Here is a 19415-nt window from a genome sequence, read left to right on the forward strand (position 1 = left end):
TATGGAACGGACCATTTTATGATACCATCGTTATCTAAAACAAATGATATATTGTTGTATTAGCATGTTAGAATTAAATAATAATTTTTGCATTGTGCATTTTGAAAATAAATAACCGTTCGATAATTATTTTTTTAATTCAGAATGTCTAGGACGTGGATATAAAAAAAAAAACCGTCGTGTACAATAAAGACATGCACATCTAGCTTTTCTCGACCCAGGTGAGGTAAATAGGTACGGAAAGAATAACTTTCAAAAAGAAGAAGCTGTGAGCACCGGAATCGGGGGACAGGAGGGACGTGTTGCCCCTACTCAGAATACATGTATTTTAGGACGAGATGACCTCACTTTGGGGATGATAACCTTTTTTTTTGCTTGTCAAATTTATTTTCGTCGAAATCACATTGAATTTGGGTTGATAACCTTTTTTCTTTTGCTTGTCAAATTTTCCAGCCTCTTGCCCCCACCCCCTACCTTTTGGGAGAGATTATCGCCCCTGGTAGCTACATTAAATTGCAGGGCTAAAATAGGAGCGCAATTGGGTAACTCACATCAAAGTGGATATGTGGCCATATAAACAGGCATATCCCCTTTATTATCATTATCATTAAATATATCAGGTCATACTATCTTTTAACGGCCCGATGTTACTGAATCATCACATCTCCATGCTACAATAATACATTATGTTTCATTATAGCACCACATGGGAATGGCTCACACATCGTCTCAAGTAGCGATCGAGCGACACAGTCCAAAAAAATGGAGAAAAGAAAAGGATATACTCGGTAAGACATCTGGGGTTCCCCCAAGTCCAAAGTACAACTACCATGGCAAACATTCAAGTTCGGAAATCGAAAATCAAGTTAATATTGAAGTGTCGCACCCCGCAGCGGTGATTGGAACATAAGTCCACATATACAAACTAGGCTCACGAGTATTGCTAGATAATTGTAAGGGGAGGGGTAGTGTCGAACAATGTCTGCCGACAAAGCAGCAGAAGCAAATGCATGGATGGATGGATGAATGAATGATGAAACGAATGAAAAAGGATCTTGATAAACTGAAAACAAATCAATGAATACTCACATAATGAATGAATAAATAAACAAATAAATAAATGATTAATGAATGAACTCATCAATGAATCAATCCATATATAACTTTGAATAAAGGAATAGATGAATAAATGATAACGAATAGTCATTAATGGATACAGAGGGGTGAATTGGCCTTTTACAATTATTAAAGTGTGTGAACGCCTCGCATCTTGCTAGAGTGAATGCTAGTAAAATTCCGAACTGCTAAAACTAACCCGCCAAAATATAACTAATATTTTTACGGAAATTAAAAATGAATATGTGTGTGAGAGGACAATTGTGATTTACGTGTATATGACATGATCATTTTGCCTTGGACTAATCTGTCATGAAAGAGGTGACTTGGGACTCGAACCACTGATCTCTGAATTGGTTTGTAACTTGCACCAAGGGCGACATCATGTAATTTCCTTCGGCAAGAAATTTATCCACATTGTGCCGCACTCGACCTAGGTGAGGAGAATGGGTACCCGTTAGTAACCGCGCTATATAAATGGACATATAATCATTATTATTATAAGTTTGTGTCGTGTAACTTTATTTCAATTGAGAAAAATTATGACGTCAGCGTTAGGTCATCTTACCCCATCCCTTCCAATATATCCAGGCCGCTTTGAGACCCACGTCACAACGTCCTTTGTACCTGTACTTAGGCGCCCCTCCGGAGATTTTTCTTTTTCTTAAAAAAGGGTGCCGCCCCACCAATCTCTTCTTCCCTGCACTTGCTGACACCTAGAGGGTCATGGTCCACCACGCTTTCGAGAAACACCTCAAACATTCGTTAACATATTCGAACACGGCGTGTAATTTGATTTACCTAGCTTGGCTAGATAGGCATGCTTAGAGACGGTACTGTATTATCTTTGTATGAAGAAATCCAAGTTCGTTGCCGCATACCCGCATTTGTTTACTTTCGTTTTTGGATTTAGGAGGCAAAAAAAGGAAACTTTGCCCTTTGATGTTTGTAAGGATAGCAGGCACATTCAAGTACCCGTTTAATATTTCATTTTAATTGAACTCTTTACAGAAGAAAAGAATACTTCCACCGACCTTAAATCCCAGGAGAAGATTCCTTTCGCGATATTTTTCGCCAAAGATTTTGCTCCACTTCTCTCTCGTCAAATTTTAACTATTGTCCTCTTTTGTGAAGTGTGAATCGCATATCGAGTATTATTTTGTGGGATCATTTTACACCTGAATGTATGGACATAAAGAGGACTCGGCGAAGCGAACTGCAAGTTCTCGAAAGATTTGTGCTTCGCAGACGACAAACGTCGGCAAGTTGTGGAAAGAGGTCCCTTTGCTCGACGCGCGCTCGTGATCGCTCACACTTTTCCAGACAAATTGACGGTGCGCCGCACGCTTTTGTCGCGTCGCACTCAGTACATCGTGATCGTGCTAGATTGGTAGTTGGAAAAGTCTCTCTTTGTGGATCCTACTAGACTTGCACTTATATGAGCTGCTGCTTACTTGGAATACTCTCGAGATATAAAAACATACCTTGGATAAGTTCATTGTGCACTAATGTCCTGATTGATAGCTCATTCCATTGTGTCTTGATTCATTTTTCCGTGTTTTCAAGCACTGATATCTGACTGTATTTTTGCCATACAATGATCGGCAGGTATTCTACTTTATTAAGGTAAGCCTCATGCTCAATTTCATATTTCGATATCAAAATCATGCCCACTGGGCCGGGGCTCTCTCTTTTTATTTCTTCTCTTCCTCCCTTCCCTTGCTGCTTTCCGTCGAGAAGGAAGCTTTAATTTGCAATTTACAGGTGTGATCTGCAACTGTTGCCCCTCCTGACGTCATTTCTAAGGGGTTCAGTTAAAAGCGGAATCTTATGGGCTCCTGTTTGCCCCCTTCCTAAACTTTCGAATAACCTGCACCTCGTTGGAAAGTAAGCTAATTCGCTATTTTTAGCGTGCTGTGTATTCCGCATACTTTCCGTCCCTTTCACTTGATAATGTGTCACGCTTTTATCACCACAATCGAAAGATGCGTGAATTTTCATAATTTTCAGTCAATAAGGGACTTCAAAAGAGTAATGATTTTTAGGACTGTTTGATAAAAAAAAGGTGATCAGGTTTGTTTATGTATGTTTGTTATTTGAGGGCCACTTTCGCTGTAATTCAATAGTACGGCACATGCATCCAGTCCTCGCCGATGGCATTCTGGCCAAGCAAATACAAATATCTATTAGCTGTCAATTCAATTCTTCTTAAGATTATATATGTCCAGGCGTTCAACCAGGCGGGGGGGGGGGGTACGTGGCCCTCCCCACCACCGCAGTAGCACAAAGAACCAACCAGAATTAGGGGCCAGACATAGCTATGGAACAAATCCCTAAAAAAAAAAACTGCGAGCGAGCGAAGCGATCGCCAGTCAAAACCTTTGATTTTTTTTTAGTTAAAAAGCCTATTATCGTGATAGATTGTGACATAATATCACATACTTTCCATCCTTCTCCGTTCCTTTTCTGTAAGTTAATTGGTTTTGAAAATTTTGGGGATCCAAGGCCCCCAATTCCCCCATCTGTACGCCACTAGTGCTCCACCGTACCCAATTTCGAACACAAAGAATATCATGCCATGTCTTGTGCCTCTACTCCACCCACTTTTAGTAGATACGATGAAAAGACATCCCTTTTTAGTGAAAACCCTTCCCTCTTTTCTCCCCCCCCCCCTCCAATTCTAAAAACCTGTATCCACCCTAGTTGTCTCCTTTAACATCATTAATACGCGCTCACATTTCAGGCTTCATCGTATTATAAGGTTCCCTTGCCTTCTTTCTTTAACCTTTGAACAAATACAACGGTATTAATTACATACCAATCATTTACAATTAAGGACGTCCAAACAAATAAGAAAATAATGGTACATTCTTAAAAAAAAGCTTACCCAATTTGCGTTAAAATGAGAATATGCATGTTTGGTAAAATGATTCATTTTACGCAATTTTGCGTTGACATTTAACATTAAAACATGCATTTTGTCCAACATGGGAGAAAGATTACAAACTTTTTTTTAGAATGTAACAATCTCATTTAAGAGAGAATATTATAATAGCCAATCGAATATTCGACTCGATTTCTGTAATATCTATTGAAGGATGTAGGCCTATATCATTTATTTATTTATTTATTCATTGATTTATTTATTCATTAAAACATCTTTACACAGGATAACATGTTCAGATAAAAAAAAATGTTTTTCAACACGGTCTGTTACATTAAAAATATGAAACAACGATACAAATGCATGCAAACTTAAGTTAAAATACTGGGTATACATTTTATGATCATATGCAAATCTAATCTATTTCATTAAACTGTATATTGAAACTCGTTGTTCATGAAGTTCGTAACGACTTGAGAGTTGCAGGCTAGAGGAAATTATCATTCGCTGTCCATCGCAGTACTGACATCGAGTTTTTGATCAACATTTCTACACATCATCAGTATAAAACGGACCTGCACTTAAGCCACAAACTGACTGATTTTTTTTTTTTTGGGGGGGGGGACATATTAAAGCGTCAGAAAAAACTAGGGTTCACATTTTCGAAATTCGTAAAGGTATGCATAATCCCTGGTACGAAGAACTTTTAAACCACCTTCCCCCCGGGTTCCAGTTCCTCCAGTTTCTTTTCTAGGCCATTCCACACTTACATCAATTAACCATGGAGCTAGCTTTAACTATATATTAAACATCAGTCAACGGGGATCTAAACTCATTGTGACCATTTGATTGATGTTCTTCCATTCCCTAATTTCACTCTTATTGTACTCCTACAAAAGATATACCAAGAAAATACACAATGATTTTTAATATGCCTATTTTTACGGAGGAAATTTTTATTTTCTATCATCAACCCATTATCGTTGACCTTGTCAGAGTAGCCCAGGAAGTCGACTGCATGACCACACAAATGCATTATTCAACAACAATAACGTGACCACGAAGTGAGGGAGGGGGGCATCATTTCAATGAGGCAAATGTTTCATTTTGGAGCATGTAAAGGAATAAAGAAAAATCGAATAAAATTTTGTACCTTGTGTAATATTTTGATGAGTTGTAAATGTATAAGGTTGTATTTGCCAATCCACAATCATTAAACAAATTTAATATGATGATGTAGTGAAGTATATTGATTGCGATCGGTTGATGTATATACAATGATTTTTTTAATGAATGAAAATGGAAGGTGTAATGCCCTGTAATTTGTTGTTTTTTCTGTTTATCATTAATTTGTATTGGTATTTTTTTATAATTGAAATAAACCAAAAAATGTCATTTCGGCGATTATATTATTTATCACTATCCACAATTGTAATTATGTTATTATTATCATCATCATTCTTATTAATATTATTATCATCATTATTATTATTATTATTATCATCATTGTTATTATTGTTATTATTTGCATTATTATTATTATCATTATTATCACTATCATTATTATATAATCATCACGTAGATCATATTGTAAAATTCAATTATTTTTCATTATTGCTGTTATTATTGTAAGCATTTTATTTAATGCTGTATACCAAAACTTGTTGTGCTTCGGAATAACTTGCCGTACCCTCTAATTTGCTGAGTATATACACAAATTATATGGATTTGAACTTCCCCTTGACGTGCAAACTATACCATGTTCGCTTTGATTGAACTTCAGGGTCGCAACTCGTTTACCGACGTGCACGATGTCTATACAATGAAAGATATTCTAAACAAATTCATGGATTTATCATAACTCCATGAAAAAAAACACCCCTTTGGTGTCGGTACACCCGAAATGCATTTGGGGTGTTAAACGATATTATATCGGTCATTGACCTTTTCGTTGGAAGGTTCTGACATTGAGTAATTCATCATTGACCTCTTCCAGGGAGGTTACTGCTTTTTCTTATTTTTTAATGATGTGTTTGTAAATGAGAGTTAAGGATGGGTGACAGAGAGATAGAAAAAGAGAGGGGGAGATGAATCTTGATCATTGGTTCTGAGTTCATACCGTGTTTCCAATTTGACGCCACTGGTTTTACAAAAACTGCACTCGCGTGATCTTGTGGAATGCGTGAGGGGCGATTTCCGAGTCAGAACGGGATTTTTCCCCCAAATCCTTGTATAGCTCATTCGCGAATTGGTAATTACAACCAAAATAATCAACAAGCAATGGAACATTCACCCATTCAATGAAATCATTTTTTTTTTTATATTTTCGATAAACAAAGCGACGAACCACTGGAAATTTTATTGTCATTTTCTGTTCAGGATCTAAATATTTGGATACATTTAGTGTTCTAATTCAGTGAGCGTTAAATGATATAAATTTTGACACGACAATGAAATGTAAATCAGTAGGCGTTCTGTCAGATTTTTTAATAAAGGCAATCTACTTGTGTTTGTGTTTGTTTACATATCATTGTAAACTAATAAAACTAATAAAATAATAAAACAACAATTCATAAATACGTCAGTGATTTTACGAACCGGTTCAAACATGTCAAACCAATGTCTCGGTCAAATTTTCGATTTTTGTTGTTGTTGACTGATTATAGGTAAATACATGGGAATCACAAATAAACACTTCATTGTTATAATTCCATGTTTAACACGTTTACTCATCATATCACCTTCGCTAAACAGTTCATGCATGAGTATGACGAAATTGTTATTTAGCACTTTGACAGAATATAATTACCCTTTGGTCATATTTTGATAATTTCGTTTCATGTGCATGTTCATCTTTTCGTGCACATGTTGTTCTTTTCTTAGATAAACTCAAAACAAAAAGACCTATAATATCCGTTTTGATGCGTGCCTTATTCATCATGTTCATGGGGCGTGTTTATATTTTGACGGATATCTGTTGAACTGCACTCCGTTTGTTATTTCAACTTGAAACTGAGAGAGTAACATTATCGACTCATATCGACTGGAGGTTTTTAATTTCAACATCTTTCAGGGAAACGGTTCAAATGGTCGAGATTGCATTGGTGCCTGATGGGAATCTAAGTGTATGTATTCATTCAAATATGCAGAGCTCTGTGGGGTTTTTTTGGGGGGGGTGGGCTTGGTTGTTTTTCTTTTGGGGTACTGACTCTAATCTCCACAATCCAGAACTCTATTTTTTTTAATCTGTTTTATTTATTTTTTTAATCAGGGTTAGTCATCAGTACATATAGGCTTACTTGCATTGTGCATTATAGTGATTCAGATTGAAATTATACACTCTGAAAACAAATCAGTAAAAATGACTAGTTAATAGGGTCAGCTGGGAGCAACTCTTATTCTAGTCATATATTACTATTTTCTAGTCGTATTTTACTAGAACATAGTTATTTCTGACTAGAATATGCGTCAGAAATGTGATTATCAGTGATTGTCATATCAGTTGCACCCAGCTGACTACTGGTCTAGTCAATTTGACTGATTTGTTTTAGAGTGTAGATTTCATTTGGAATGTAATCATCTACAAACTATAATCGCCAGTTTTGTGTATTATTTGTTTTCATGATAATTAAGCACAACTTCAAAATGTAGTAACCTTCTATTTTATATTCCATTTTGATGATTTAGTATTATTCTGGGTTATTTTATTGTTTATTTGTTCAAATCATCTCGCTATTTGAGCGAACTTTGCCTTTAATAATCGCTAACGAATTAAGATATAGTTACATCATCATCCTAAACTGTAATGAATAACCTTGTGTATCATATTTCATCTTACATGTCTTATCACAGTACACCACTTTACTCATGTGAGAGCGGGCTTTGCATTTTCCATTTGTTAATGACTTCACATTTTATTATGAAGTGCAATGTCGCTCGGATGTTAGAAATGACAATCTACTTGACTGCAATTAGATTATAGATGGAGACGTCGTGTACACGTAACCATGGAGATTTATTTTATGCGTGAGTAGTTGCATGAGCTATTTCGTCGATTAATCGTGGTTTATTATAGTCATCATGGCAGAAGTGATAACTCTGGCTGCTCTGGCACTGTCGTGGAATGACTATATGCCGTATTAAGTTGCTATATATGCTTTAATGACTACCATTATGGGTGAGAAAGTATTTTAGGAGACGTAGATGAGGGAGGGGTCTTCTCAAAAGTAACTCGTGAAGTAACTCGTGACTTTTGGACGAATTTTTACTCTTATTTTGCTCCGGCTCAAAAAGTTCCAGTTCATGTTCAACTTCATTTCAATTGTACAAAACATTATACATGTCATCAATGAAGTAATAACGAATCAACAATAATTAGAATGCAGAACTCATTATTACATGACCACCGTTTTGAATGAGTGCAATTCCCATAATTTCTCCAGACATATACAAATACTTTGCACAAGAAATATTGATATTTATCTTGTAATTTATGATATGATCCTTTGTTGTTTGTATAAAAAAAAATATAATTCATGTTCATTGTTCAAATCTAATGTCACGTACATCAATGATAAAGTATACAAATAATGAATCACACTATCAGACTATCGGCCTATTACGTGTGAAAGAATCGATCTGGGTTCGAGAGAAAAAGAGAGAGGGGTCGGTAATTTCTTCTTTGAACGAAATAAGAGTACACACTTAAAATGTTGGGCAACATACTATCCAATGTGTTGGGTAATGTATGTTGGTAGAAAAAAAATGTATGTATTCTGGGCAATTATCCAATTTAGCAAATTGATTACCCGATTATTAGTTTTTTATTGGGCAGATTTTACCAATAGTTTCGAAGGACAGTAAGTTGCCCAGGGTTGGTTAAAAGTTGGGCATTTGTTGGCCAAACTATTTTAAAAGTGTAGCATGATTTCTGATAAAGAATTACACTCACTTAATTTTGTAAAGAAAGATGCTCTTAGGGCCTTCATATAGGTTTTCCCGCTCGAGTTTAAAGTTCAACTTTTGAACCTATTGGGAATATTGTGATACATTGTTTATAATGCTCCTGTGTTGCCGTTTGAGGGCATGTATGGTAGCATAATTAAGGATTTCCTTACAGCTTCCTAGGCGGATACCCCTTATGACAATTTAGCTACACTGATATGTTAAGTCCATAAATGTCAAACTTTGTCGGGAATGTGCGAACTCTTCAATTTGTAATCCTCGGAAAGATGGTGGATGATTTTCCTCACACGACCCCCCCACCTGTCTTCACTGGTCCTCGTTGTATACTTTCTCTATATGCCCCCTTTTCTCTCTCTCCCTCCCTCCCTCTCCATCTCCCCCATCTCCCATTTATGTGATACGTAGGTCTCAGTAGTTTGCGCCAATTAGGACAGCATTTTGTATTTCAACGAGTAATGATTACCTTTCCATTCATATTCTGTAATTTTGTAATCCATTGTTGACGTTTTCATAGGTTTTCATTGTTAATGTTAACTTGGTTTTAATTTTTCTGGTACAATGGCTTCTAAATCATGCTCAAATCTATTTGAGGTGTTGCCAGACATACAGGAGCGGATATAAAGTGGGTGGGGGCAGGGGTACGTGCCCCCTCCCCGCTTGCCCGTTGATGAGATGTGGCTCTGTTTTTGCTGTGAGGATCCGCCCCTCCAAACAGGCAATGAATGCGCATACCTGGGAAGCCTCAGAACTAGACCATGAATGAACAATTTCCTATTTTCTTTTTTATCATTTCCAACTGAGGAACTATTGGTTGGAGGTTATATTATCAAAGCGACAAATAAGTGGAACAATTGAAATTATAGATCAAAAGAGTGTGAATAGCGAGGTATGCTTTAGTTTTTACATGGTGTTCTGGTTTTGTTTGCGTCACCTCAAGTTGCGGATAATTGAATATTATTTGACTTTATAAGGCGGAAAAAATAACTGTTGGATGAAACAAATCAATCGAACATGTCAAAAGTAATAATTTTTGGAGGGGAAACATCTGGCATTTTTTCTAACCATACGTAATACCAGCAAGTCTACGGATTTATGCAATTGAAAGAACTGATATTTTTCCAGATTTGTAATTCATTGTTACCGTATTGGGATACATGGAATGACATCCGATTTGAGTGACGAGTTTTAAATGCTACATTAAAAGTTAGACAAATTTAAAACTCATGCATAAAAATCCGAAATACATGCAAGAACGTGAAAATTGTATATAGGACTGTTTCACAAAGTTATTGGTGTAGTTATACAGAACTTTATGAATGACTGGAACATGTTTCCGGGTATTAAAATAAGTTTCTCGGTCATTCCCTGCTGGGAATGACCGAGAAACTTACATTTCAAAGTCAGTACAGTTATCGTCGTTGTCAAGTCGACATGCTTCACAAAGTATGTGAACTAAGAAAGTTATCTAATATTTTTATGTAATGTCAATATATTTGTATCTCTTTTATGGTACACAGCTTGCGATGCAGCTTGTATGGTATAGCAAACAATATTCATCCTCATTTAGTTTGATGAGGAACGCCTGAGCCTACACTTTAAAAACGCTGTATATTAAGTCCGTCACTCTAGCATCAAATTGTTTAAAGTTTGAAACAAGTTATTTATTTTGTTTAACAAGATGTTGAAGAAGTTAAAAGAAATTCTAAAAAAAGCTTAAACAACTTGTTGTTGGAGGGACGAGTTTAAATTGCATGATTTTTTTTTTTACTGTGTATAAATAACTTATCACTTGCATGAAAAATAATTTGCCCTTCAAAAAAGTGACTTCTGACGTTAGAAGATGAGTCTATTTTAAATTGACAGCATCCAACAACCCCTCCGTGTATTTACCCAAAAAAATTATATTGTCGACCACCATGCCTATAATAAATTGACATAATAATTATGCGGAAATAGATATTCAAAATGGGTTTCCCTCTCCGCTTGGCCATGTTGGCAGGGCACTTCGATGGCGTTGCCAGAGCTGGAATAGGGGGCACTTTGGTGACATTTAACCGCTGATTAAGACTTTTATCTATTCTTAGTATGATTTAACGGAGATTGACGGCAACCGGGATACCCGTTTCCGATTTTTTACGAAGTATAGTTAGTGACTTCATGCTGTTATATTACAGAAGGGGCGGGTGAACGGGCAGGAGGCCGTGTCGAGCCAGTCAAAAATGTTCCCATTCCAACAGGGGCAAAATTATGAAGATCGAATTTGTCAATCCTGGCTGAAGTGGATATTTTGAAATTGAGGTTGAATAATGAAGGTGACAATGCCATATTTTTTCTAACTAGCTGTGGACCTATAGTATGAGACTAGTATATCAAAGAACTCCTTTAAGCATTTTTCTTTTTAACTCATTCAGGAGCTTCGATCTCTTGCATGCAATGATCAAGTATGTTTGGTCATCCTCCCAGGATGAGCTGGAAACACCACATGTATATCTGCGATTACAGAATCACCCACTTTTGCCCCCCCCCCCCCTCAAAGAGCAGAGCCACTGTCATGGAGTCCAGTATTATATGAAGAAGAAAAAATGCTTGTCAAAAGTTTGTAATTCTAGCGATCAAAGTATGTTTTCTTAAGATCAATGTATCAGTTGTTAATTCATAACTGTATAATATCTATATTTACTCAACAATGTCTTTATTTATGAGACAATAACGCCGAACAGATTAAGTTGAATCTCGAAGTCTAATGTCCTGTTTGCTCAATAAATATGAATTACAAAGAAAAAGTTTTTTCTCAGTATAGACATGGAAAAAGCATGGTTTGGTATACTAGGCACCAGTGGTCATTATGGTATAATATGCAGTGATTATTCCGATTCATGCTTTAAGCTCATATTATTCTACTTGTATATCATGCCAATTGGAAACGACTCCAGACCGACAAAATTATTCATTATTTTCAATGCCACCGATCGGTTCATAGCGGGGTTGCTGGATTTTTTTAGATGTTATAATAATGTATATAATTAAGATTCGTTTACAAAAATACCACACAGCCGACAACGGCCATGTTGACATATCCCTGTTTAGGGTTCGTTATTATTTTGTCTGTAGTCTAAAGTTGAATTGTTGTTGGACTGAGCGTCATAGAGTCGGTCTGCTGTCAGATTTATGTCTAATGCCATCGTCACACTGGCCCAACGGACCCCAGACCGACTAATGCTATTACGTTAATCACCAAAAGCAAACCATCGGTCGGTTCGGAGTCCGTATCGTTGGTGCGACTGCATTGGCATGTTAGTCTGAGACTGACATCGGGTTATCTGTTGGCGTCGGTCGCGGTTGACTCGATAATTATGTTAGGTTCTCGGTCCTGTATCTCTGTTGAATCCGTTTTGTATCATCATGTTATTATTGATTATTTCGCCAATGAAAATTATACCAAATTGGTACAATATAATGCAGCACATAATACACATAACAGAGTATAGATTGACTGCCAGTGTCAAATAAAGTTAACTGAATTATTGTCGTCAATAAAGACCTTTTTGTCACAATTAAGTTTAAATGTGCCCTTCTGATTCGTGATCAGGTTGCGTTTCATTATAACCGTTATAGTACAACGAGCCCCTGCTGTTGGTTTGCCTGTCCGGTTTTTCTCTTTCCGATATTTTTCTGTCCGATGTTTGCCTTCTGGCATGTCTGGTGTTTGTTCGATTTTTGTCCATCCGACATTATTCGATAATTGTCTGACCGATTTTGTTTGCCGATATGTGTGTATCCGATGTCTGATGCTTGATGTTGATATGATTTGGTGTATTGTCAGCATGGTATGTATCTGGTCTCAGTCTGTCGTCAATGTCTGGTGTATCAGTCAATTTTCTAGTAGACTTATGTCTGAACTATTATACATGGGGCCCTCTACAGAGAGATTCGCGTTTAAAGTCAACAAGAAATCTAGCATAAGTCATTTATTCATGTTAATGTTTAACATTCGTTGAAAAAAAGTGTTTGATTTGATTTCTTCTAGTTGCGTTCGATTACAACTCTCTCTCTCTGCACAGAGTCTCAGATGTAATGACACTGATCCTTCTGCATGTCTCAAATATTGTTACCGTAAGTCTGTTTCATTCTGTTAGCGATTTGTCTGGTGCGGACCCGGTTTGTTTAGTGTGCTGTGAGTTTAGTGTCATTGGTTGACAAGAGTCCGGGGTGTCGGGGAGCATGTCATCAACATTCGTCATCCGACTAGTTTTCAAATCTGACATCTTTCCTAGATTGTGACTGGCTGAAGATCATAGAAGCTCGACTGTTTCTATGGTAACTCTCGGATAAAAGAAATTTTGTTGCATAAAACATCCGACAAGCGCTTTCGTGAAACGCTTCCCCTGTTTGAATCAGAGGGCTAAGTATCGAAGGGAAGTGGGAAAAAAGAAAGATCAAAGCTTTACCCGACTGCTCTTTTGTCGACCTGGGCGAATGATCAAATTGAATTATGACGGAAGTGCAGTATTTTCCTCATATTTCAACATTATCTCGAAGAAAAGAACTTGAAGCAGATCATCCGGACCAAAACAGTCGGCAAACATTGCCGCATAACAGTTCTTAAAGATCAAAACTGAAACAGTTTTTTATGAATGATTTTCGGTGTTATTATCAAAGACATTTCATCTCGTCTGCAGAAAAGTCCACAGTTCATTACGGTACCTTAATGCTTACTGGATTTTTGCACTATGCAACAATTTTTATCAAAACGTTATTTTTTTTCTCCTGAATTTCTTTACAGCGGAAATGCATTATGATGTTCCCTCGTCATACCGCGCAAATTCTGTATTCCATTTTGAACATGTGGGAACCTCTAACCAAAGACCCCAACATGAATAAACAGTGCACTATTGACGTAGGATAGCATTAGCAAACGGAAAGTGTGATCCGCACTTCACCTTAAATGTTTGTATTTCCCATTGCCACCCTTTTACCAATTGTCTGACTCTGTTCTACACAAAGAGGGCAAAGAAATCTGTATTGTATTCGTTCTTGTTCATGAACGAGGTGCGTGGCGATGGTGTCGTTCTCCACACATTTTCGACAGTACATGGGACTGTACTATAATGTTCATTGTATTCGGTGTCAAATAAATGTTGTCGTACAAGTTTGATAGGCGCTATATACTGTTTGATTGATAAGTTCAATAATGTATTGAACATGTTGAAGCCTAAGGAATGTTCTCTCCCCGATATCGGGTGATGAATTATTTTATTGCCTTGTCTGGGGTGATCGAGGAGAAAATATAACATTCTTTAGGCCGAGTAATTCCTCCATTTAGCAACCTTAAGTTTTCTGATAAATTAATACATATATTTCTTGCTCAATCTGCCAATTTCTAACCTTTAAAAACACAGATCTATTCCCTGTAATCATGGTAAAGATATACTGCCGTGTTCTGATAATTCACTATAACTTTATAATTACCGTTGTTGATGGTACACTCTAAAAAATGGAATGTTAAATCAACATTTTGAAAGGTTGGAGGAGTGACAACATTTTCTAAATGTTGCATTTACCACTTTAAATGGTTTTACCCAACACTTAAAATGTTGGATTTAGCTTTATACAAAGTTGGAAGTAACATTTGGAAAAGGTTGTCACTCCTCCAACCTTTTAAATGTTGATTTAACATTCCATTTTTTAGAGTGTAATGGGACAAAATATTACTTCCGAGGTCATCTGGATATATACATATAGCTATCTTTGCTAAGGGAAATGAAAATATAATATGTAATTAATATCATATTAGGAAGTGACGAAACGTCACATCACGGTTATCACGGCCATCACCTGAAAAGTTTATGCTATTTGAATAGGGCCTACTTATATATTATCTCGGTTTGGAGGTAAATTGCAACATCTCTCATTTTGAGGGATCAGCGAAAAAAAAAATAACGACCCAAACTTTCATCATGTGACCATGATGACGTAACGAACTTTTGACCAATCGTACAGCAATACCAATACGGTGTGGAACAAGATGCTCTCTGTGCATTTTAAGCCACTGCTCACATGCTCACGCTATCACGTCTATCTCAGCTCCAAGACCAGAAAAAGTGTTGGCCTATTGTTGCACCTGTAACAGGTGCTTCAAAACCGGAAAGGGGCGTTGTCGCGCCTGTAAAAGACGTTCCAAGAGCCAGTAAACTAGGAAATTCTTGCACTTGTAAAGATGGTAAATTTTGCTTCAAGAACCACTTGGTTAAGATTCTGATTTTTTTTTCATCTTCGTCTTCCATTCCTCTTTGCCTGATGTACACTTACTCCTCACAATTATTAATGCAACGACACTCGTCTATGAATTCTTCATGGATTAGGCACGATAAATATCCCTTTTTACACTAGATTTGTGAATAACAGTTAATCCGAATTAGCCAAATCCCAAATCCGATGTCGATAATCTTTCTGTTAATCCTATTTGATCACACTTTCGAAAAGGGTTGCGATTGACGCTGTCTGGGTGAATCCTTATGACTATCTTGGATGTCTGTTTGTTGTAATGTTTGAAGGTGATATACCTAACACCCAATCTAATAAAAAATTATAAAGGTCGAGTAAAAGTTTACCCAATATGGACAGATTGGTGTTTGGTGGGTAAAATATATGTCGAAAATGAGGTAAAATGGAGCGTTGTGGCCCTGTGGATTAGTCTTCGGACTTTGAAACAGAGGGTCGTGGGTTCGAATCCCAGCCATGGCGTAATTTCCTTCAGCAATAAACTGATCCACAATGTGCTGCACTCAACCCAGGTGAGGTAAATGGGTATCCGGTAGGAAGTAATTCCTTAAAAAGCTGTGTGCGCTATATTAACGCCTAGCTTAGCCGGGTAATATAGGAGCGCCTTGAGCACCTAACAAGGTGGATATGTGCTCAATATTAATACCCTATATTATTATTATTATTATTAAAATTCTTGCTTTATGCATGTTATGTGTCTGTGTTTAATGCAACGTATTTTAGATTAAAATAGCATTTTTTCTGATTTTACCCAACAAACAAGGCCTTTTAAACCAAAAGTTTGATTATCATGTTTATAGAGTGCATCAAGTGAAAGCATTCTTACGTAAGTGCAGTTAAGATTTCAAACTGCATTTTACTTAGATTCAAAGTTCAAAGATGATTAATAATACCTTCATATAAGTCATGTCATATCTTCAAGTAACGTTTAGGCCTTCCAGTCCTTTAAAACTAATTTATGACTAACTACAATATGAATGGCACCTTTTCGTAGGTGCACCAGTTAAGAATCAAACCGATATTTGTTTAACACTGATTAGTGTTGTTTAAATGTTTAAATCTGGTGTTAGCCTAATGCCGAAGTGGTGCTGTTTCAACACCTCTGGTGTGTTCCTATATAGATAGCGAGCTGGTCTTAAATTAACACCGGTATTTTTGCAGTGTTATAACAACTTATTAGTGATTAATAAATCTGCGTCAGATATGGCTTTATTTCTTAAATATGAGTATAGTTATGAAAAAAAAATACTTGTGGAAAAATGTTAATAATTTTTATCTACGGCGGTACTTAATTTTTGACACCGGTGTTTTTGCAGTGAAATGTTGTGCGATTGTTCTCTATCTAAATGTAAACCTCATATTATTTTTTAAGAAGTGGTTAGCTGCATAAAGTTAACATTTTCATTTACAAAGTTGTTGTGTTTTTTTCTTAAATCTTCCCAGTCTCTAAATAGCAATTTTAGAAAAGTCACTTTTTTATGACTCCTCTTTATCTGAAAAAAAACAACAAATCTTTTGAATTGTTTAGCGAACTCATTTTAGCAATCGTTATAAGTCGAACGAATCTGTCAAATCGAATCCTGACGAATCTACTCGAAAATTCTCTCTCCATTATTGTAAAAAAAAGGTTTATACAAAACAAGAGATTATATTACACAGAGCATGTCATTTTGTCATGTTTGTCCTATAGCCAACTGTCAGTTTTTCAATAATCTTGATAAAATGACAAACTTTGATCCTGTTTCAAGATTCTCGTATTATGAGGTTTTTTTAAAACATTTTCATCAATCATCCCTATTAGTGGAGGTGCCGTGGCCGAGTGGTCTTAGGCGCATGGCTATACATGGAAAGTCCGGGGTTCGACCCCTGGCCTTGGCTCCTATACCGGTGAGCAAGTTATTTAATCTACGATGCTCTTTTACCTTGCTTTCAAGTAAATGGAAATGATGTGCACTTATTTAAAAAAAAAGATATGTATACTATTTTACATTTGACATTTACAAGAAAGCGGAAATGGTAATCGGTAGAAATGTGATACGTATTTTTTTATCTTCCACTCACCAAACCAATTTTCATACTTTAAACTGATCCTTAAAGCAATCTGTAATTACTACTTCCTTTGCTCTCGAAATAATGGTATTAGCGGTTGATTGCGCCCTGGAAAATCTTTACCGCGATGAGTCCCGTATTAGACGAGCATGACTCGCAACTTCATTTGTTCTTTGGTTTTAGATACATGTTTTCTCGTCCTGTTTTCTTTTTTTTCTAGACTCTTCTTTCTCTTCAATCATCATCAAGTCCATCCCTTTTCCCATTTTTGTTCTCCTCCTTCTTTTTCGTCGTCGTCGTCGTCGTGTTCTTCTTCTATTTCTTAAACAGCAAAATGTTGAGAGGGATGTATTAATTTTCCAAAAGATGACCGCGGTACCGATCGGATTAAAAGAGGGGATTTTTTTCTGAAATATGTGCTAGCATGCTTAATCCTTATTGGATACAAGTAAGTACCAAGTCATGCTAGAAAACACGTGACTACGACTAAGCTGATGTTGACAAGAATTAGGTCAGTGTAAACCAAATTTAACAAATACATACTCACATGGGCGGAAAGTGGTCATTTTAAGTGATGTCATAGATTTTATCAACAATTTTGTTTTATTTCTCTCCATTTTTTCGAGGCAATTTTGGGGGGAAAGATTATCTGTGATTCGAAATTTCGAAGAATCGAATGTTCTTGACTTTGTCTTTTGTAATTGATTTCATCGCATTTAAAATTCGATGTAAGTTTAATAATTGCGCCCTCTATATGTCAAGCTCTGTAATGATGGTAATTTTGATCATTCTAATATTCCAATCTTACATGAATCGTAACCGTTATAAAATGTGCATTGACTGATTCTTTATGAAAAATTGAAGTTTGAAATCAATCAATTTAAGCGCCCCCTCTGGGTTATAGCATCTTATTCTTTTTTTCAAATAAAACAATTTGAACATCTATCTTAGTGATTAGTAATTGCAGAAGCCATATCGTAAATATCATGATATACTGCAACTCCATTCCATAATTGATTTCTTTCAGAAATTTTTTACAAGTTAGTTACCGATGTATATCAGATTTCAAATCGTATAGCTTTCTGCAAGAACATTAAATTATATTCAATCTTTTCTTTATTTCATTTCCTGTTCAAACAAATATAGAGTAATATAAATCACAAACGAATGATCATATCGACATTTTAAAAGAAACTCTGTATGAAAATAGAGCTTGTAGATATGAAATGTATGGAAATGGAAATAATGTCTTATGATATACTGTTCTATAATCTCTTGATGAATTAACTTTCGTAAAAAAATTACCCAAAATAGGTTTCAATGGATTTTTTTTCAATCTTCTCTAACGTCTAAAACTCATTACTATTCTTGTTCAAAATCTGTAACCATATACTGTCATCCTCGACTCTGGGCGTAAGTGATTGCTATTCCGACCGTTTGAAAATGCTTTCTCCCTTGATTCCTTTTCATTGTCAGTCTTTCTTTACTTTTGTCAAAATCCTCAAAGCAACATAGAACTTATGTATCACGATACAGCCTTTCTCCATCTTCGTAGAGGGTGTTAGACGGCCGCATTGTTTTTGTCTTGTGCCACGAACGACGTTAATAAATGATTTCAACGTCTATGTAAACCAAAAATATGCACGATTCAAGAACAATATCAAGGGGTGTGAAAAATACACCATCGTGTTTGAACATAGCAAACAATGTTTCACCCCCTCCCCCCCCCCCCCCACAAAAATAGACTTACAAATGTAATGCGTTGTATGTAATAACCATGATAACGCAAATAGGTGTTAAACTAACACTAATCATTTAACATTGGTGTAAAATGCATGGTACGGTCGTGTAAACAAAAGTGGTGTGTTTTAACCCCACTGTTTCTCAGAGGGTATACATCGATGGATGGCAGTATGTGACGGGGCCACCTTCGGTTTAAACTTGACAGAACAAAGTAGAAATCCTTGTCTTCAAGAACATGGTCCGGATTTACCACTCAAAGATTATGTTTAGGCCTTGGTTGTGGTACAGTTATGACGTAATTGGGGTGTATTCTTGACTCGAGGCTCAGTAATGACAATGGATTTGAAGAAGCAAATAACTCTCTATATCTATCAAC

General features: G+C 36.3%; 1 protein-coding gene across 1 annotated transcript in view; it reads left to right on the top strand.

Annotated features, from left to right (window-relative positions):
- The first annotated feature begins 2436 nt into the window (after positions 1–2436).
- The window catches only part of LOC121407122 (cell adhesion molecule 1-like), a 41943-nt gene continuing 24964 nt past the window's right edge, over positions 2437–19415 (top strand). The window contains exon 1 of the mRNA XM_041598051.1: positions 2437–2742. The gene's annotated coding sequence lies outside the window, so the exon portion shown is untranslated. The remainder of the gene's footprint in view (positions 2743–19415) is intronic.

The sequence above is a fragment of the Lytechinus variegatus genome, chromosome 2 (genome assembly GCF_018143015.1).
Source record: "Lytechinus variegatus isolate NC3 chromosome 2, Lvar_3.0, whole genome shotgun sequence".
NCBI classification, from domain to species: Eukaryota; Metazoa; Echinodermata; class Echinoidea; order Temnopleuroida; family Toxopneustidae; genus Lytechinus; species Lytechinus variegatus.